Below are 21,092 nucleotides of genomic sequence, written 5' to 3'. Positions count from 1 at the left end.
AAATACTTTACACCTAGCACTCTGAAGTTAAGCCTACTGCTCTGCCAAGCTACCAAGGGGGTAAGCAGGGGTTAGCTGAGGGTGATTCTCTTTTACCCTGACTAGAGTGAGGGTCCTTGCTTGAACGGGGGGTAACCTGACTGTCAACCAAAGACCCCATTTCTAACAGACGTGTACAACACTACTTCCGTGCCATGCGGGAGACAGACGGGGCTGCACTTCGGTGGGGCGGAACTGTATGATCTGTTTGAGACATTGCCCAACAAAGGGAGGATGTTGATTTTGATTATGAACTATTCAAATTGTGACAAGCACGTCAGACAGAGGACGAGTCAGTCAACATGTCCTACGCATGCCTCAGGAAGCTGACGAGCACGTGTCAACATTGATCAGTCGGAGAAGATACGTGCTCAAGTGATACAGGGGTGCAAGTTGGCGGTGCTATGGCATGTCCTCCTGCTCCAGAAAGGAATATCCCAAGACGACATCCTGTTTCTTGATCGGTCCCACGACCTGTCGAACAGCAGAACAGATGGGATCAGGGTGGCCCTAGCAAGAGGCATGAACCAAGGGGGGGCCCGCGTGTTGAGGGAAAGTGAAGGAAGAACAGGTCTATGCCATACAGAGATGGCTCCGCACCCCAAACACGCCAATGCCGCAAAGTGACAAGTGTGGTAACTGTGCCTGGAACATTGTATCCTGAATGTCTGCCCCATGTGGGGATGCACATGCTGAGGTTGCCGGTGGATGAACCACTTCGCCAAGGCATGCAGGAGTGAGAAGCAGAGACTCAGACTAAAAAACCAAGGCAGAGCAATGGCCACGCTATAGCAATTGTCAGTGGAGGAACGGGAGGCAGACGCCTGTCAGAGGAGGCGCACTGTCTGCACAGCAGGACAATGATGATACGACGAAGTCTTTGTAATCTCATCCGCAGGTGTAAAGGGGAACTGAAAGAGACCGCCGAAATTGAATTTGGGGGCACATTTGTCAGGGCACTGATAGACATAAGGGTGTCAGTCAAACTGATGGACTCTTCCCATTTTGATAAACTCAAACAGCACCCCAAGCTGTCCAGCCACCAAGACATGAATCTGTACATACAGGGGAACTGAACCCTTAATACTGAAAGGAATGGTGGAAGTCAAAGTCATGAGTGAAAGACAATCAAAGCGATCCTAGTTCCACATCACCAAAGGGGACATGAGCACACTTGTAGGGCACCACACGGCGGAAGACCTGGGCCTGGTCTTCTTTGCTAGACAAGTACATGAATCGCATGCTGATGCCATTCAGCAGGAGTTTCCCCCAGCTGTTTAGAGGCCTAGCGCGGCTCAAGGGAAAACAAGTCCGTCTACACATCGACGAAGCTGTCAGGCCAACAGTGGTACGGCACATAAGGGGTCCTTTTTTAACCTGCGCCCTCTGGTAGAGAGCGCTGCAGAACCTGGACCGGAATGGAGTCATTAAGAAGGTCACCAGCATTATGCCCTGGGTATCCCCACTAATGACTGCACCAAAGCCCAAACAGACAGAGGCTATTAGGCTGTGCGTCGACATGAGACTCACGAAGAAGGTCATCCCTGGGCCAGACGTTTTAAAGCTATTTGTGGCACTGCCACCCATTTGTTAACAAGTAATAAGCCATATAAAACCTGCTTATCACATTCTTGGTTTAACTTTGAATGTACAATAGCGTTCAAATCTCTTAAGAAGGCCACTACCACCATTCCACGCAACAAAGAGGAAATTAGGGCAGCAAGGAAAATGTATAAACAGGCAATAGAAAGAAGAAAAAAAGAAATCCGGGCTAAAGCCTGGGAAGACCTTGATACTGCAGCCAATTAAAAAAAATAAAAGCCTGTTTTGGGAAGTTATAAACCATCTCTTTTTCTCAGACAGTCCAGCTAATGGCATAGAGTGCCATATCTTAAAAGAATAATTTTTCTGGAATTTTTAACCCCCATACCCGGATGGCTGAACCCTTTGCAGATAGAGCAATCGGCCCACTCTTCGCAGATGAAAACTGGCTTAATGATTTTATTAATATAGCAGCAGTTGCTAAGGCTATTCAGAGAGCAGCACCAGGAAAAGCCCTAGGCCCTGATGGTGTTCCAATAGATTTGTTTGAGAGCAACCTAGGACTCAGGGCGCCACTAGTTACAAATGTCCTTAGAGCAGATGTCAAGGACTGACTGACTTGTGGAGAGGATCAATTGTAGTTCCAATATACAAAAGAGGGGACAGAAACCTCCGGGCATGCTATCTCCCAATTTCACTGTTATATGCTACAGCTAAAATATTAGGCCATGTCATACTGGGAAAACCTGAAAATGGGGCCGAAGATAAATATTTTTTCTCCGAAGTTCAATACGGCTTTCGCCCGGGCCTAGGGACCACCAAGCAAGCAATGAAGCTATCCCTTATCATGGAGAAGTACGTCAAGGCCAGGAAAGTGCCCTCCACATGGTTTCATGACCCGGACCTCTCTAATGTCTTTGATTTGGTAGACAGAGGGAAATTATGGAAATTGATGGAGCTCGCAGGGATGGAAACCCCCTTGTTGAACTTTATTAGGCATCTGCACTGGGGAACACAGACTAATGTTCGCTATACACAACATGGAGAGCGCACACGCCCCATAATGGCAGCAAGAAGGGTAAGACAGGACTGTATCTTAGCCCCATTTCTGTTTTTATTTTATATTAATGCTTTAGATATATTCCTGAGCTCTTGTAGTAATGATATCCCTAAAATTGGCTCTGATCCTGTCCCAGTTTTACTTTATGCGGATGATGCGGTTTTAGTTGCACTCACAGTGAATGGCTTGCAAAAGTTCTTAAATGGTTCAATCTTTATGACTAATTTACATCTTTAAGTAAACCATCAAAAATCTTTTATCTTAACTAGTAGTCCTAAAAAATCAAAATCAAAAGGCTTTTTTATAGGGGAAACTCCAGTTACTAAGATTTCACATTTTAATTACCAAGGTATTTTATTTGAAGTTGATCTGACATGGGGTAGTTAAAAAAAAAAAAAATCAAAGAACTCAGAAAATGGGGATAGCTTGTCACTCGATCTTTAAATATGAAAGAAAACTGGGCCACAAACCTATAAAGGAGATGGCTCAACTTCACCAGAGTAAATGCCTTGCCATAGGAACCTATGGAGCAGGAATTGGAGTTATGAATGCCTGGAGAGACTATAGGCAATCGAGAATAAATTCCTCTGTAGACTCTTATCTAGCCACTGACCTACTGCTAGTTTCATTTTGCGTTTTGGACTGGGTGTTGGGTTTTTGGAAGATGCTGTTAATATGGCCACACTTCTATTGTGGATTAGAATTTGGAGCACCCCTGAAGCTGGCTTCTCTATGTGTGAATTGAAGAATTGTTTACATTTAACTAACAGCTGTTCTATCCCATAGCTGGCCTCTGTTAGGAATACCTTATCCAATTTAGAACTTAGAACACTTTTTGATTTCCCAACCAGCAATGGACCACAATTAAAAGCTTTAGTAAAACGAAAATATCTCTTGTATAGAGGGGAGGCTCGATTGGTGAGAGCTTTAGTGTTAAATTATATACAAGTCTCTATCACTTCTAGTGTAGAGCCCTATCTAAAATGGATTGAAAACCCAGAGCACAGATTTTATTTAATTTGGTTAAGACTGAACAAAATCTACTTTTTAATTGCCTTTTCCTGCTCTGGATCTTGGTTTGCATTCCTACCATGCTGCCCATGTCATGCCTCTTCCACTCAATCTACTGTGCACTTTATGTTATTTTGTACTTCATACCACCCCTTAAGGGCTGTTTTTTTAAGCTTGATTTTGAAGTCTGAGCATCTTACATCTTATAAAGAAGGAATGGATTTTTTAAAATGTTTATCTTCTCACAAAATTTGTTTTGCTATCCTCACTAATGTTTCTGCTGCTATCAAATTGAGATGGAGATATGCCCTATGAAACAGGAAAACTCTTTAGGGTTGTTAATTGTATGCTCTTTGCTTCTATAATTTTATGGTCATGTTAACAACCGAATAAAGATCATTGAAACAAAACGATTTACCACCCAGGAGCAGACAACCCACCGGACTACTTATCCACAAACACTGGAAGGAAGGGAACAAGCTGAGGATGATGAAGAGGCCGAGGACTTTGTGTGGATGGTGGTGCAGGGGGCATATCTTAACGCGTTGTCACTAGAAGAGATCAAAGTACAACATTAGCGGATGACAGTCTGTCAAAAACAAAAGAAGAGCTATTCCGGAAGCAATGCTGCAACTTCCTAGATAGATCCAAATCAATAAAGTCTTCTGAACAGGCCACAAGAAGCCAGTTCTAGAAGGTCAGGGACAAACTAAGCACAAGTGGGGAAGGACTACTGCACAGAGGTTGGCATATTGTAGTGCCTAAGAGTCTGTGGACCTGTGTGGTCTACCTGGCTCATGAAGGTCACCAGGGTGTGGTTAAGACCAAGGCAAGACTCAGGGACAAAGTTTGGTTCCCCAGGGTAGATATCCACATAGAGGAAAAGGTACTCAGAGTTATTCATGTGCAACCACCGGTGGTGAGTCCCTGCTCACACCCGTACTTATGGAAGTAACACTGTGGTGCTGATGGACTCACACACAAAATTTCCAGTGGTTGAGCTGGTTCAGTCGACAGCATTTTCAAAAGTGAAACTGGTCCTGGAAAAAGATATTTGCTTTAATTGGCCTTCCCAAAGAAATCAAGACGGACAACAGCCCACCATTCCAGGGCCAAGAATTCCAGGAATACTTCACGTCCCTCGCTATGAAACACAGAAAAGTAATCCCCCAATGGCCTCAGGCAACTGGAGAGGTAAAACGTTTCATGTGGACAATGAATGGAGCCCTCCACTTTAGAGTGAAACAGGGCAAGGATGCGGAGTGCTGCCTTCACAGATTTCTCAGAGCTTATTGACAGACTCCCACAACACCACCAATTGAGCTGTGATGGATCTTCTGATCAAAAGACAAATCCAAAAGAGCCTCTCAGTGGGGCCAGGTTGGCAACTTGTGAACCTTGATGCTATGGCCACGCAAGCAAAAGGAAGCACAAACAATCATCGCATGAATATGGAACGAACAGCAATAGTGCTTGATTTAAAAAAGGGGAACTGAATCATCGTGAGAGACCGCCACCCTGGCTGGAAGTTCTGCATCCCCTTCGAAAAAGAAACATGGTGAGTAACAAGTGTTCAAGGAACCATGTTCATCGACGAGCGTGGTCTCACCACCATAGCCAGGAATGTGTCCTGGTTCAAAAGAGTGACCATGACAATAAGGTGGAGGAGCAGACAGCAATGTCACTGGAGGGGAGGTGAAGACCGTCAAATTTTTTCTGTTAACAAGCTTCCCAGGCAAGTGTAGTCCAGTGGGCGCTACTCACATCTGTGTGTCAGACTCCGGTCAGGGACTGGTATCAGTGGCAGTCAGTCCGCCAGCAGACGCCCCAACGTATGCGAGCAGCGGAAGCGGTGTTCCAACAAGCGGGGTGACAAGGCGATCCGGAGCCAGAAGTATCAACTTCTACCCCATGCCGAGCCAAAGGCTCAAGGACTATGCCTGCTCAGTATGAAAACGCAGACTGATGTGTTTGTTCCAATACAAGATGGATGGGATGTAGAGTGCCACTCAGTCTCTACGATAAAATGTATCCACACTACATTCCAAGGGCGGGGCGCAGCCCGATAGTATAAATAAAGTGCAGGGTGGTTGCTTAAGGTCACTTCTGCGTCAACCATCTAAAACAGTCTGCATGTGGTTCCTTTTACAGTATAGCACAGGTGCAATCAAAAGCTACCTGAACCCTGCGGCCTCTTCAACAGTGCCTTTACAGCCCATGCCTTTATCGCCAACCGCCCGGCATGAGAAAATGGCCAGCTGCGCTGTGGCTCGATCAGTCTGCAGCAGGCAGATTATGTTTTCATCATAGACCTGCAGCCTCAGCCCACTGGGCACCATTTGCACCTCTGCCAGAGACAATAAATGTTGGTGCCCAGACAGGGCCCGCCCTCACCAGATCAAATTGTGGCGTCAGAACTTTCATATGTTCATGTAGACTTGTAACTTTACCAGCTCACTGTCATCTTGATTTGCAACAGGCCCTAACTGATCAAGAATAGCCATGTTTATTTTGCTGCTAAGTTATTTCCATTTATAAAACCAATGGCCTACTGCCTCAGCATGAGTGAAAGGATCCGGTTGCCTAATTTCCTACTAGTCCAATGGTTAATACAATCACTGTAGATGTCTGTATGTGAATAACCAGAGAGAAACAAAATTCAGTTATGGCTGGCGCAGTGGCGAACACTGACTTCTGTATTTATAGTGTTAAAAGCTCCCAACCTGCAACTGAAAGCAATGTGAATATGCAAGTCATTATTTCACAGCTCGATTACACACAGTATAAGGTACGCTGACACACGGAAGACGGGATATCCATCACGTTTATCACGGAGTAACCAGTCCGCCAAACTCTAAATCAGGCCCTTAGTGTCTATAGTGCACAAAAGTAATTACATTTAAAATAACATCAATGCACCTTTCACGTTATGAAACCTCCCTTAATGCAATTACTGCAGAGGTGTGCGTATGTTAATGTCTGTATATAGTCATGGAGCAACAGAATTAAATCTTCGCAGTGAGGAATGCAGCCTGTGCATTTATACTGCTACAAGCTACTGGCCTGCAACCGAAAGCACTGTGAATTTTCAAGTCATTATTTTAAAATAGGGACAGCTGGTTAGTGGCATTCCGTGTCAGAAGTTTCAACACCTTTTTAGAATTTCATATTGCTCAAAAGGGTGCTGATTTTGGTATCTCTTTCCATGGACTTCATGGCTTGTTTGTACTCGTGAGAAAGTGTCATTCTAAGTCTCACCCATTTGGTAGTGGAATGTCTGTCATAAGTAGATTGAAACAATGGAAATGTAATGCAAAAGCAATCCGAAAACTTGGCAACTATGAACAAAATAACAAACGTAAAACATAAAAAATAAACAGGAAAAACACAGTTTCCAAGCAGTCAAGTAGATCAGTGTCAGGAGTTGTGTCCACAATGGAGATAATAATATGCAATGCTTCTTGTCAGTGTGCAAAAGGAGTTGGGAGGATCCAGCATTCATAGTCCAGTACAATCAGAGCTAGAGGTGGGGGTTGGTGTGGGTAAGGCCCATCATCACAGAAGGGGGCACAGGTGTATTTGGCCAAAGTGGGGAGGGGAATCATCTTCAATTAAAAAAGGATCAGGACCGAAATGCGCCATGCAAGAGGCTAGTCTGTTCATGCTGGGGTGCAATCAGTTTGCACTAGGAGGGCGCTTTCAACTTATTGTTTTAAGTGAAGCACGGCACACATTTTGTTAATTTAGCTAGAAATGGTTCCTATGCTTTGATACTTTATTTAATTCAATGTTATTTTACCAAGTAGTCTTCATAGAAAGGGATCTTTCCTTTAGAGGCAGAATTGGCTGAGCACCACTTAGTGCTTTCCTTCCTGCACCATGTGTGTCTTTTATTTTTATTGTAGCTCCCATTGACTTGGGAATGCTGCCCTGCCTACATCCCTCCCGCCGCATAGCAGCAGTGGACTACAAAACCTTAACAGCCGAAGATGTTCCAAAAGCAAGTTGGTCTGTGCCCGTGTGAGCACTGACTCCCTAGTTATAGTACCACAAGCCTGACACATCCATTAACAACTCGTTAGACAAAAAGGCCATGTTTCATTGAGTAATAAAGCTTTACTTACGTGTCAGAATGGGGCTTTTGTACCGCCCAATCAAAGCCACTACCTTGTCCTCCACTGTTCACTCCTCTCCCTGGAACAGTATTTTACTTAATACTTGCTTGCTTACCTGTCATAAAATAGAAATTTGAAGTCTTATTAACCCTACTCAGGTGATATTTTCCTTAAGGAGACTTGTCTCGGTCATAGGGACGAGAAGTAGCAATTGCTATTCCATCAGACTTTAAAATAAATCACATGATAGGTTGTTTACTGTGATATTATATTGAATATTTATTTTTGTTTGCTTCCAGTTTCGACCTATTCTATTATAACTAACTTATTGGCAACGTGAGCCAATGGTTTGTTAATAATATATCTGAAATTTCCTGCAGGTGAATGTGTTTTTCCTAATAACTTAATACGTGGATACTGGGGGGGATAGTAAGCTCGAACTCTGGTCTGTAGTCATATGTAAATGTAAATCTCTTTCGATATTTTCTGCGTTAATGGTTGGAATGTAAATTTGGTATGTGAATCTCCTGCATTGTATCCAATCGACTTTAACATTGCTCAAGTAAATTAACACAGATGGGATACTTATGATTCGGCTATCTATCGATGGCTAAATTTGATTTCTTGTTGAGACTTTGCATCGAATTCATTTAATATGGGCTCCATTTAGGTTATTTGAGTAGTGACCAAAAGGATAAGGTACGATGTCCCCACGGCCCAGTACTGGCTCTAAGGGGGGATGGACGTTGGATTCCAAGGTAGATTTTGTCAAATTATAGCAAACATATTGGGAGTTTTTAAACCGCTCATATTAATTTGAACTATGGGAGCTAACTGCTTGTCGTGCCACGTGAGGTAATTTTTATGTCATTATTCAGATTTTTTTTTTTTTTTTTAAGTATGGCATACTTGTTACAATGTGTATGTAGAGGTTTGTTCCATGAAAACGCATCTTGCACTTCCTCTTACAAAGAGGGTGTTAACTTGGTGGAGGTTTTGTAAATATAAGTACTGTACAGAGTAACACTATACTATACCTATCCTAGCCCTGAAGAAGTCGATGGCAACAAGATCCAATAACAAGTGTTTTACTGTGCCTTGCCCTTTGCGGCCATATCAATAAAGTCTCATCCATACTGCTTTTAGTTTAAAATGTTGTACATGACTATACTGTTGGTCCCCTTGGAATGCTGTGAAACTGTGATTCAAGTAATAATTAAATCCAGAAACAGTTACAAGAACATTTTACTTGGCCTTTCTAAATAACGGAGACAGCAGATCAAGTTCATTTAAATAATAGCATCTAGATTTCGTCGTGGATTTAAAACCCATGCCTCTATTTCTGGACAGATGGCTGCCAGGTTTATTTTTAAAACAATCACATTGATTACCCTTTGAGCCCTCCATATGAGAGGTCTGATGTTTATTCAGCACAGAATAACACACGAGGTCCATCGGGAATCTCTCTGCTCTGCATAAGCTCATTTCAGCCAAAAAAAAAGTATTAGGATGTAAAGTCCTCCTTTAATTGTCTATCGGGAAGAGTTGGTGGTCACTTCCACTGTTTATCTGTGAATAGACAGATTATGCCATCTTCTGCCAATGCGTTCCGTTCTGTGCACCGCAATAGGAGAGGTGCACCTGGACAGTAGTGAACCGATGGGTTTGGAGCGGGGCCACTAATCTGCACCGTGAGGGGGAAGAGTGCTCCTGTGTATCTTGGGATAAGTAACGCATATGCACCAGAGCGAATGAGAAACTATTCGAGCTACTTGTAGGCTAGGGATGCAGAGTATATGTCTGCACCAGAGCGAGAAAGGGGGAATAGATCTGCACTGCTGAGGAAGTGACGAAAGGTATACAACTGCAATGTACTTGGGGGACGAAGGGGCAGGATTCAACTTCAGCGGGTGTACCTTTATAACCAGAGTTTGCTGTCATTGATAAAGTAATCCCAGGCCACTGGTCTCTTAATCAAAATACATTTTGTGCAGAAATGACGAAGCCAATGTACCACGAAACATAAAAGATTCCTATACAATTTAAATCTCCAAGAAGAGTTCTTCTAAACGCGAGCGGGGAGGCAAACATAGCAAGCAATGGCAAAGCTCACAGGTTTGACGACTCTATGGTGAAAGCAGATGAATGGTTAATACGAGTGAGTGCTTGGAAGAACAAGTGACTAAAAGCGTATATAGATGGTTGGATGGATGAGTGAGTGGATGGATATATTTCTGTGGGTGGATGGATGGATGGATGGGTGGAGTGCACAAGAGCAGTGTGAGAAAGTAGTGTGGGAGAAGCAGCAGTGTGTTAGGTGAGTGTAGTATTGTACTATTACTTGTTAGCACTGCAGACAAAAAAGCAACAGATGGGACAGCTGGATCGCCTGTGGCACCTAGATGCTGGGTCAAAGAGGCAATTTCTTCTCCATTCCACTTAGGCACCAAAGAGGGGATTGGATTGCAAAGCATTTATCATAAGAACCAATTAACGTGGGTAAGTAGAATATAAAGGAATGGTGAACGTGGAAATCTAACATCACTATATAGAAACACAGCCATAAAAGTAGCCTTGCACTCGTCATCTCTGAAAACAAAATTCTACTTCAGCAGAAATGTGCTTATATATTGCTTGACTCCCTTTGCCTAGGCACAGTAATATAACTGTAGATCGGGGTGTAAAAGGTACAGACACCTATTAGACCGAGGGATACACCTGCCTTCCCAAAATGAGAGGCTGAACAGGAAGCAGCTAGGAACAGCCAATGAATAAAATGACAAACACATTTTAAAACAACCAAAAATAAATGTAAGTTCCAAACATGTCTGTTGTCAATGGATCCCAAGAGACTGTGTACCTGCTTTCAATATGGTATTAAAGTCTCTGACCATGTATAGCCATTGTGGCTGTTGGGAGCCAGGAGAAACTAACTGTAGTGAGGGGACAATCTTTTGTTATTAGTAATCGGAATAGGATGTAAGAGTGTAAATGAAAGAGTGAGTAACCAAAGCTCAGCACAGCCTTTTTTTGAACGGGGGTTAGAGGGCACCCTGTAGATTTCCAAAGCTCCCAAAGGAAACTGTCACCTTTGCGGAGAAAAGAAACAGACGGGTATTTACCATAACAGACAGGTATTTACCATAACACACCCCTGTGTATACGTGTAGGAGTGAATGGATGATTAGAACCCGACAGACCCACCAGAGAATCTCTTGCGCTTACAGTGGAAAATAAACAGACACACCATAAACCCACAGTATTAGTGTATACACTAACTTTAGTGTTTTATGATAATTAGTATTTATTACGCACTATTCCTCTGCAAATAATGAGCTAGTAGTCTCACAGTATTAACCTATTTAAGTGCAGTTGTTGACCAATTGCCAACAACCACACTACCTCCCCAGTACATCTGCCAGCCAAAGGGATTCCTTTATTCAATTATAAGCTAAGGCTGCTGAAGAAAAGCTTCTCAAGAAGCCAGTCTTTTTTATGGGTGAGTGCAAAGCGATCCGTCCCATGCTGTAATCTCTCTTTGGGCTTCTAACCACGCCCATGTCACGTCAGTCACTTTCACTGGTTCGTGGGCTCACCTTTTAAAATCCGCTTGCTTTTATTTGTGAAAGGCATGCATACGTCATTCCTTTTCCGTTGTTTAGCCCACCTACACAGCATCGGTAAACTACTGAAACTATTCGAGGCTCAATGATTTCAGCATGGTTTCCGGACTACTTTATCTTTTTATCACGCTGGGGTTTACATAGCGCAATCGCGCTCAGTTTTTCCGTTTTCATTTTCAGCGCAGTCACGCTGCATTTTACATAGCGCAATCGTAATGTTTTTTTTTTCGTCTCTTTTTTCTATACCCTTTGCCCTCACGGTGGCCATGGTGCTCACAGCGCCAGCTCGAGCGGCTGTATCGAAGTACTGTTTTTTTTTTTAGGTATGTACCGTTTAATAGCTTGTTATTAAAAATATGTCAACATTAAACACAGTGGCAACTAAAGATGAAATGCGTTTTTTTAGGATATTTGAGAGACTTGTCTTTAGTACGTGCATACAATGTATGTGTTCCATTATCCTCACACACACTGTGACATTAATTCCTAATATTTTCTGAGATTGTTTTTGTTCCTATCTTTTTACTGTATTTGCATCTTTATTCTCAGGGCGTTTTCCCTGCCACAAGTGTTTTACTGAGGAAGGTAATTTGCTTTTAATGGACATTCGCCCGTGTAAACCATATCCAACCCAAAAGGATAGTGTGCACCTTAAAATAGCACCCTCTCTCTAAACCTCGCTTCTAGCCTACAGGCACTTTTATTTGTGTATGTTTATCATTTTGCCAACTTGCGGCCAGGTTCCATCATGAAGGTCGGGGCAGCAGCTCCTTGTGTCGGTGGTGTTGGCGTTCTGCTGTTTCTTACAGCTTTTGTAACAGATTGTTGGTTCCTGCAACGGAGGACTGTGGGATTCTTGTATCAGAACAGCTCAACCCATCCTGCCTTCTGGAAAGGTGAATCAAACCTTCAGAATCATGGCTACAATACCGCTAAGGACGGTTTTAATCTATTAAACAAATATAGTCCGCACTGCTGCGAAATGTACAAAACATTCTTTGATGAGCTCAATATTTACATTTAGGCCAGCCCACCGTGAGAAGAGGCATCCTGCAGGACTAGGAAGCAGACAGCTACAAAGGAGCTGATAGATTTTATTTATTTTACCTTGAAAGCATTTTTTTCAACAGCGCCTGTGTTTGTCATTTTTTTGCAATCGTATTTTTTTATGGAAATTCAAGATTTTTCAGAGTCTTGATTTGCAACAGTTTCCTAATGTTCTCAAGATTAATGGAAAAATGCACGCCCGTTTAAAACAGTGTGAAACGACCTTTTAGGTCACACAAGCAAACGCATACTTTTTGAAGATTCAATCTCGGCTGATTTGTGTTTCAGGTCTTTCCAACACATTTCAGTTCCCAGAGGGAAAGCAATGTGTACATTTGTACGAATTCAAAATTAATAAAAGTGTAATTTGCGTTCATAAATCTAAGTTACTCGCACAGAATATTAAGGCAGCGTTGTGTAAAGTTGCTTTCAATGGTGGAAAGTGACGTTCCAGTGCAGGAAATATATATCTTTGGCCGACGTAGGAAAAAATGTTCATCCACAGGGGTTAATATTTTACATGTGGGAAAAAGTTAGCATGTGTAAAATCCGTGAAATGTTTACATCTTCTCATGCAATGTACATTTACACATGTTCGAATTCTTATATGTTTGAATACTCTTGATATGTTTGGGTGACCCTTTTTTTTTATTTCTCCTCTGTGGCTGTCTTGTTTTAGGATTAGCCAGCCAGCAGCCCTGATGGTGGGGTGGTGAAAGTAATATTCTATTGGAATTTAGGTGGCAGATTTAAATGAGGATGCTAAATGGCAACATTTTCATTTTTGGCCGCAGATAGACGAAGAAGGTAAATGGGAGTGCTTTAATTATATGCAGGGCCACTAGAATTATATGGCAGGAAAAGACCAATTTATGTGGCAGGAAACGTCCAGTTAGGAATGTACAACACCATTAGCTGTAACTCAAGCAAATGCGAGACCCATTGCGTTGCAAATGCTTGTTTTACATTAGGCAATGACATTCAGAGTGCAGTATGGGCTGACATTATAACACAAAAGTGAAAGTAAAACGAACTATTGGGCTCATTTTACTTCAACTGCATCAGTGTTTGGGAGCATGGGGGAGGGAGTGGGGTAACATTAGGTGGTATGAATTTTGTGGATTCCTGCCGATTCCGTAAGCTTCCATCACAGAAATGCAAGTAAAATGTGTGACTTCAGGAAAGGTTTGAGGTTTGCAGAGCTTCTGGGTAAAATTACCTAGTGAGAGCCACGCAAATCACTCACCTGCATACTCCCCTTGTTGTCTAGTTTTTAAAATGTACAGGTGTTCTAGGTTTCCCTAGGTGTCGGCTGAGCTACGGCCCAAAATCCACAGCTACCCACTTTACAAAAGAAAAAACAAAAGGGTACATTTTGAGTGTAAGTGTTCGATGTATTTTGGGCCGTTTCCTGCTGCGGGGACTAGGCCTACCCACACAAGTGAGGTACCGTTTTTATCAGTCAACTTGGGAGAATGCTGGATCGAAGGAAGTATGTGGCTCCCCACAGACTTCAGAGCTTTCCATTAAAGAAATGTGAGGAAAATGTGTTTTTTAGTCAAAGTTTGAGGTTTGCAAGGGATTCTAGGCAGAAAAAAACATGGTGAGAGCCACGCAGCCATCCCACCCTGGATTACCCCATGTGTCCAGTTCTGAAAAATGCGCAAGTTTGATAGGTTTCCCTTAGGTACCGTTTGAGCTAGAGCCCAAAATCTACAGCTACCCACTTTGCCAAAAAAAGTCAGCTTTGAGTTTAAAAATGTGATGCAGTCATGTGGCGTTTTGGGCTTTTTCCGCCCGAAGATGCTAGCCATACCCACACAAGTGAGGTACCATTTTCATCAGAAAACATGCAGGAGCATAAAATAGTAGAACATTCATTATTACCAATTGGATTTGGCTGCATTTGTGCATTCTAAATGTAAGCCAGTGTGTAAGAAAGAAGACATTTTGAAAAATACCCTCTAAATCCTATGCTAGTATGAGGATCCACAAATTCCGAGATGTTCAAATAACCACTGCTGTTAAACTCAACATCTTATGGCCATTTCAGAAATACATTGGTTCTTTTGATACCCATTTTCACCATATGAATTGGTCTATACTGGGTACACAATGAAAAAGCATTGTACAGTGCTGGGCAGTTGTTTGCACTTGGTGTGTTTGATTCTTGGAGAACCTGCAAACTCTATACAGTCCCACAACCAGAAGGGTCTAGTGTACGTAACAGTATATTGCTTTTGTAAATCGGCCATTGTGACAAAAGGTTACAGATGAAAATGTTCTCACAAATGGCCGTTTTTTCCTTGTCATTGTCAATATTTTAACAATTAGTTTCCTGTGGAAAACCTTGAGGGGATCTACATATATAACCCCTTGCTGAATTTGGAATTTTTACTTTTCAGAAATCTATAGCTTTTCTGGATACCCAATAGGTTTCAAGCTGGCTTTAACCACAAACTGGAAGGAGGCTGAGAAAAAAAAAAAAAAAAAAATCGAGTGGATACCTCATATGGAAAAAAAGATATGGAGTTCTAAGCCCAAACTACCACCAGTAGCCAAAAAAAGGGTTAGCACTGTATGGGAAAAGGCCTAGCAGTGATGGGGTTAACATGCCCTAGTAAATTGATTGTAACCATAGAATCCCTTCTGAATCTGTGCACAACTACAAACGTGCATGTTTGAGGGTGTTCGCCAATTTTTTTCTTATCTTTTCCCACACTGAGAAAGGTTGAAAATGTACTCCTGACAGAGAGATTTATGAAGCATCCCGTCAAATGGGCAAGTAGATACTTAAAAAAATTCCACAAGCTGTGAAACTTTCTTTACCTCCATTGCATTGACATCTAGGTGATATGCTCCAATTATACCCAGCCAGGATCATACTCGAACAAAAGGAAGAATGGTGGCCACTTAAATTCGGCCTTTGTTTTGGACTCAGCTAAAATAAAAAATAGAAAACTCCCCTAACTGACTGCAGATTGCAGCTCTGAAAGAAAGCAGACAAAATGCAGGTGCTGCGGAATGTGTCTTGGTGTTGGCAAATTCAGCATATTTCATTGGGCTCAGCAAAGATCCTGAATCTGGCTCAATTAAAGTTCCTGGATTTGGATGATTCCCCTTTATTTCCTGCACTGGTGGTCGCTGACAATAAGGATTTCGGGAAATGGGATCAGCTGGTAAAGATCTGAAGAATTCATTGGAGAGGTACTCACAAAGCCTGAAAAGTATAAACAGGAGCTGTGAAAATGTGCTAATGGGGGGCCAGTGTTTATTTTACTGTTTATTGTGAATATGGAGTTGCTGAACTTAAGGAACTGCGATTCTTTTTCAGAGACACTAGTAAGAAGCAATACAACCATCTAAGACAGTGATACTCAAAGTGCGGCCCTTTTGACCTTTACATGTGGCCCCCAAGGCAGCAGAAGCACTTGGCTGCTATGTACTCGACTTAACAGGCAATACTTTATTTGAACACTATTGAAGATAAAGAAAGGAAGTAAGGAATTTGTCCTGAACCGCTTAACTTCAGGAACACTTTCATTTTTTAATAAACCTTGCAGAAAATGTCTGCCACTATGATAAGGGTTCTTAAAAATTCTAAAAGTGTATTTCATTTACACACAGGATCATTTCATTTTACTACATCAGATTATAGCAGTGCATGGTTTTTTATTTTTTTTTAAGAACAATAGATTTCAAACATAAGTTCAGAAACATTAATTCTTACCCCAACCTTGGTAACAATGCCAATGGTGAATTAAGAGGCAAGTCAGTTATCTGCACTCTTTGATTGTCTTGATTTGCTATTATACATGAACAGCTTCAAAGTTTATTAAATCAAACACAGGTGAAGGGTTCACACAGTGGATATACTGAAGTCATGCATTGTGAAGTCCTCCTCCATACAAAAATGAAGAAAAGGAAGGGAACGTGAAATAAAACAATTGCCTAGGATCACACAATTTGGTAAAGTGGGGAAGCTGGGATTAATGTCACGTTTTCTGATTCACGTTGAGCGATTCAGCCACTAGATCTATATGCTTTGCTGCCTCCTACACCCACCAGAACGCCACAACCCCCACCCCTCCAATCCAGAGCCCCCTCCTCCCTTTGATCGCCACGCTGATAGCATCAGTGCGGCCCTCGGTCACACCACAGACCAAACTTTGTGGCCCCTGGGAAAATCACTCTTGAAACACACTAATCAATGCAGAGTAGTTAGACTGTGGACTTCATATTATACTGCTGCTGGTGAGTTTTATCTGGTGAAAGTGGAACTAATCTATATAGGTTTGGGATATTCCTTGCCTGATAGTGTGTTGTGAGTTGGCAGACCGGGTTCCATCTTGAATACAGAAAGGTATGAGAGATGTTTGTTGTAAACTACAAATTAGTGTAAAAATCCTACTGAAACATTCCCCTCCAGGGTCAAAGTGAAAAGAAACCAGCTGTCCCTTATAGTGTTGAAAGAGAAGCATAATGGGCAAGGCAGTGTCAAGAAGACAAGAATGTTTCTGGGGTGTCCCCGACATGACATTGGACATCTGTAAAATCTACCTACAGGTATCAACACCTGGAGCTATGTTAATGTTTTTAAAATTATAATGATTTCCAGTCTGCTTTGCATTTCAAATGTGCTAATCTGCACTAACTCAGTAGAGGTTTGAAAAGAGTTTACACACATTGATACCTGTGATGTCTAGCTCAGGGTTCCATCTTTGGTGTGCATTTTCTTCCACATCAGAGAATGCTACACCTGTTTCACTGAACTGTCTAGCCTCCTGTGTGTTCCTGTTTTTTCAGTAGTGTTTTGGTTGGATGCCTGTCTCTCTTTATGTTAGGCTCTGCCATTAGCCAAGATCTTTCAATTGTACAAAAAGTAGTAGGAGGGAAGTAGCTAGATAGATTTTAAACTGCCTCTTAACCACTGGTAAGTTGTAATTCACACAATACTTCCAGCCTCTATACTCTGCAGCTGTGGATCAGCCCACGTCAAGCCATTGGATATCTTCCCTTAAAGTGACTATTTTCCATTTTTGCTAAAGCCAAAAGACTGGCAGGTGTGACGTTTGCTGATCTGTTTGTAAAACTCATGCTTTGTCCTGAATTTCTACATGCACTGCCCAGAGTTGCCCTCCATGCCAGGGGGTCAATCAAGGTATACCTAGAGGGAGGCTGCATCTGGGTGAGGAGAGAGAAGAGGGTCAGGCTGCACCTGTATTTGAAAGTGGGGTCAAACGACACCTAGAGGTGGGGGCAAGCAGTCTGCAGAAGGTGCCATTTCTTTTGGAAGAATCTGCTTTGACTCATTCAGGACTTTACCTCCTCTCTAGACCTTAAGAAGTGTAGGTGCCTTACTTTGCTTTGGAAGAGTTGGTAGGACGTGCAACAGGGAAAAAAACATGACTTTCTCCATTTATGTCCTGACTTGTACCTATGAGAAGTTTAAACAAGCATTGGCAAAGCCAATAGGTTTCACCTACGCAAAATCTATTGGGTTAATCAATTTCTTTTTTTACATGTTGAAGAGCAGTTGAGCAGATGTGCAACATGGCTTAAAATAAACAAGGAACAAAAAACTTTGCAAAATGAAGTGTGTCTTAAAATAAAAAACAGCAGATAACTTGCCCTGTAACTCCTCCACTGGGATTCAAACACACTAGAGTTAGCTTATATGGCAAGGGACAGAAACTAGCCACTGGGCTGTGGCCGCGGGATACTGAAGCACGTTTACAATAATACTAGCTATGTGAAGAGAGAGCTACCGCCTGTTATCTCAGGGGACAAAGTAAAGAGTACAGGAGATCTGAAGTGAGCAGCTGGTAGCAGTGTGACAAGAGTTGCAGTGCCTTGCACAAAAATAAAATACAGTGTTTACAATGCACTTCCAAAAGAAGAGCACAAGAAACAAAAGATTTGAAAATAAAAACTTTTTACAATGTAATAAAACAGAAGCTTGATTGTGCAAAACACCTCTGCTGGGACAGGAACACATTAAGGCATCAAGCTAGCATTTCCAATGCAAAGGAATAAGTGCCACGTTATCGTTTTCACTTGTTTAAAGGGGGATCGCATCAAATCTATGTTGCTGCTGCTGGCTATCTAGGTGATAAAAATAGGATCTGAAGCAACCAGCCTGTCATATGCATGTCAGGAGCTGCCAGGCCTCACAGAAAACAAGCAATAGTGAAGAAATGCGATGGCAGACGGCCCCTCTTCATGCAGAGTGAAGAGGCAGCTGCAAAGGAACACATGTTGCGCTCACTTCACACAGCACTTTGTGTTGAAAATAATTTGACTGTCTGCCATTCAAGGCTTATGTGGACACAAACAGTGAAAAGCAAGGGTGGAAAGTAAGCCCCTTTTAAGATTTATATTAAATACAATAGACTTTGCAAGCGCTGTGCAGGCGAAACCTAAAAGTCACACAGGACGCTCTCACGTCTTTCCCATACCCAGCATTGTATCAGGGGAAATGGGTGAATGGGTGCCCGGTCCCAGGATTCGGAATCTGGGAGGGCCATGAAGAAGCATGGGTGGGCCATGATGATCAACATATTTGTGCAGAATCTCCCGGGTGTCTGAGACCTGGGTCTTACCATACCGGATAGTCTTTTTGGGGGATGAGATGCATACTCTGCTTACTGTGGGGGGCATGCTTACTAGTTTTACCTCTATTTACCTCAAGCAAGTGTTTGTTTTGTACCTAATTTCTTCATCTCCTTTGCTCTCTCCGTGCCACTCTCCTTTCTATCTGTCTCACCCTTATTTTTATCCACTGCACCATCCTTTCTCAAAACATCATCCTCCTTTCTCCATTGCGCACCCTCTTCTGCCTCCACCTCACCTTCCTCTACTCACCCTCTTCATCCTCCTCCCTCCCTGTTGTCTCGCTTCACCTCACCCTTCCCTTGCTCCATTTCACCCATCTCATCCTCCTTTCTCTCTGAGTGGCCTTCTCTTTGCTTCTTCTTCCACCTTCTTCTGTTGCCACTTCATTCTTCTCTCTCGCTTCACTTTTATTTTTCTGCTATGCCTCTCTCTCATTCTCCCCCTCACCCGTCTTTTCTCTCTTCATCTCATCAGCGTCACTCTCTCTTCCTCAGTATCCTTCCCCTCTTTGCGTCACTCTCCCCTCTCTCTCGCACACACCTACTTATCCCCCTTCTTGTCCATGCTCCAAAATCCCTTCTTTGAAATACAACCTTGACTCTCTCCACCTCACCTGCTTCTGTCAGCCTTACCTTAATATATATATATGTATATATATATTCTACTTTTTATGTGAAACTCTGGAGGGCCAAGAGACTACCTTGGGAGGGCCTGACCGCGCCCTGCTAGAACCGGGCCTGATCGGAATGTATTAGTCTACTCCCTCTGATGTACTCAACTGGGAGGAAATGACCCTGAGTTTCCCCGGAAAGTCCCGGTTTTTAGAGGACTGTCCCGGTGTCCCGACGCTTCTCTTAATTTTAAACAAATGTCCCGTTTTTTGGGAAAAAGGCCAGATCATTACATAAATGTCCCGGATTTTGGGACAAAGCTCAGATTATCTAGGGAAGCATAAATTCAAGGTATGCTCTCATTTAACAGACGCTTCAAATTATGCAATAATTAAAGTAATTTATCTGTTACTGTCAGGCAACACAGTCCCCTGTCTGCTCCCAGCAGAGACAAGTGGTGAGCAGAGAGAGGTGGCTGGGGGCGGGTTGGAGGTGCAGGGTGGGAGGTTAAGCCATAGCTAATTTTATATGTGAAGTCTTGTAAGTGTGTGTGTGTATATATATATATATATATATATACACACACACACATATATATATTTATATACAAAAACACACATGTATAGGCACGCATTCACAAAGCTATGCAAAAAAACGGGGCATGCCAGATATAAAAGTGAGTGTAAAGTTGTTAATCCTTCTTTTATGTCTGACGTGTCTCGGTTTTTGCTCCTCAAAATCTGGTCACCCTAACTCTGCAGCGCTTTGCCCATTACACTAACAACAAAAATAAACCCACTCTAACTGATAAAGGAACACACTCATCATGTTTTTTCCAAAACTCCCAAGTCTGTGCCCAGGAATGGGTCTGGCTCGAGTGGTCGTTAGGTAGATGTCAGCTGCACCGAAGAGAGTTGGTCTGTGTTGCGTGAGATGCCCTTTCCCTTGAGTTCGGGTAATGGGCTTAGGCGGCCTCTTGACCTTTCTGTGTTAGTCCCACATGCTCGCAGTCCACTTACCTACTAAAAACGTTAGTAAACCTCTGTGGACCCTCATTCAAGAAATACAAAATCACCTATCCCAACAGCGGCGGCAGTGCGCAAGTACAGGAGACACTGGAAGCGCATCCGAATGACGCCGCTGCCGATGTGCTGTGCGCGTGCGCCATACGGTGCTACTACACCGGTGGCTTAAACACGGTGAGGTATTTTTTAGAGCGTGCTCTCGGGGCTTCTCTTTTCAGGTTTAGCCCATTTGCAATGCAGTCTTAAAATCTTCCTTAATTTTAATTACCAGGTATAAATAATTGGGTAAACCTTATCAAGGTTGTTTTGCATAAGAGGGTTATGGCCTATATTGAAGCTCGGTGTTTTCAATTCAAATTAAATACTTAATTCCATTATGGTGGCATCCCTGTATGACTATGTAA

At 42.6% G+C, this 21,092-nt stretch overlaps 1 protein-coding gene across 2 annotated transcripts in view; it reads right to left on the bottom strand.

The window, feature by feature from the left end:
• LOC138246165 (zinc finger protein 1 homolog) overlaps positions 1-20,801 on the bottom strand; it is a 70,689-nt gene extending 49,888 nt beyond the window's left edge. The window contains exons 1-2 of one of the 2 annotated variants that reach the window (XM_069200478.1): positions 20,683-20,778; positions 7,777-7,882 (exon numbers count right to left, since the gene is read on the bottom strand). The gene's annotated coding sequence lies outside the window, so the exon portion shown is untranslated. Of the gene's footprint in view, positions 1-7,776; positions 7,883-20,682 lie in introns of both variants that reach the window. The other variant, XM_069200477.1, reaches the window with a different exon arrangement.
• Between the last annotated feature and the right edge of the window lie 291 nt (positions 20,802-21,092).

This window comes from Pleurodeles waltl, chromosome 7 (assembly GCF_031143425.1).
Source record: "Pleurodeles waltl isolate 20211129_DDA chromosome 7, aPleWal1.hap1.20221129, whole genome shotgun sequence".
NCBI lineage: Eukaryota > Metazoa > Chordata > Amphibia > Caudata > Salamandridae > Pleurodeles > Pleurodeles waltl.
Note: the sequence above shows the minus strand (reverse complement) of the source record. Positions and strands in the feature narration are given on the sequence as shown.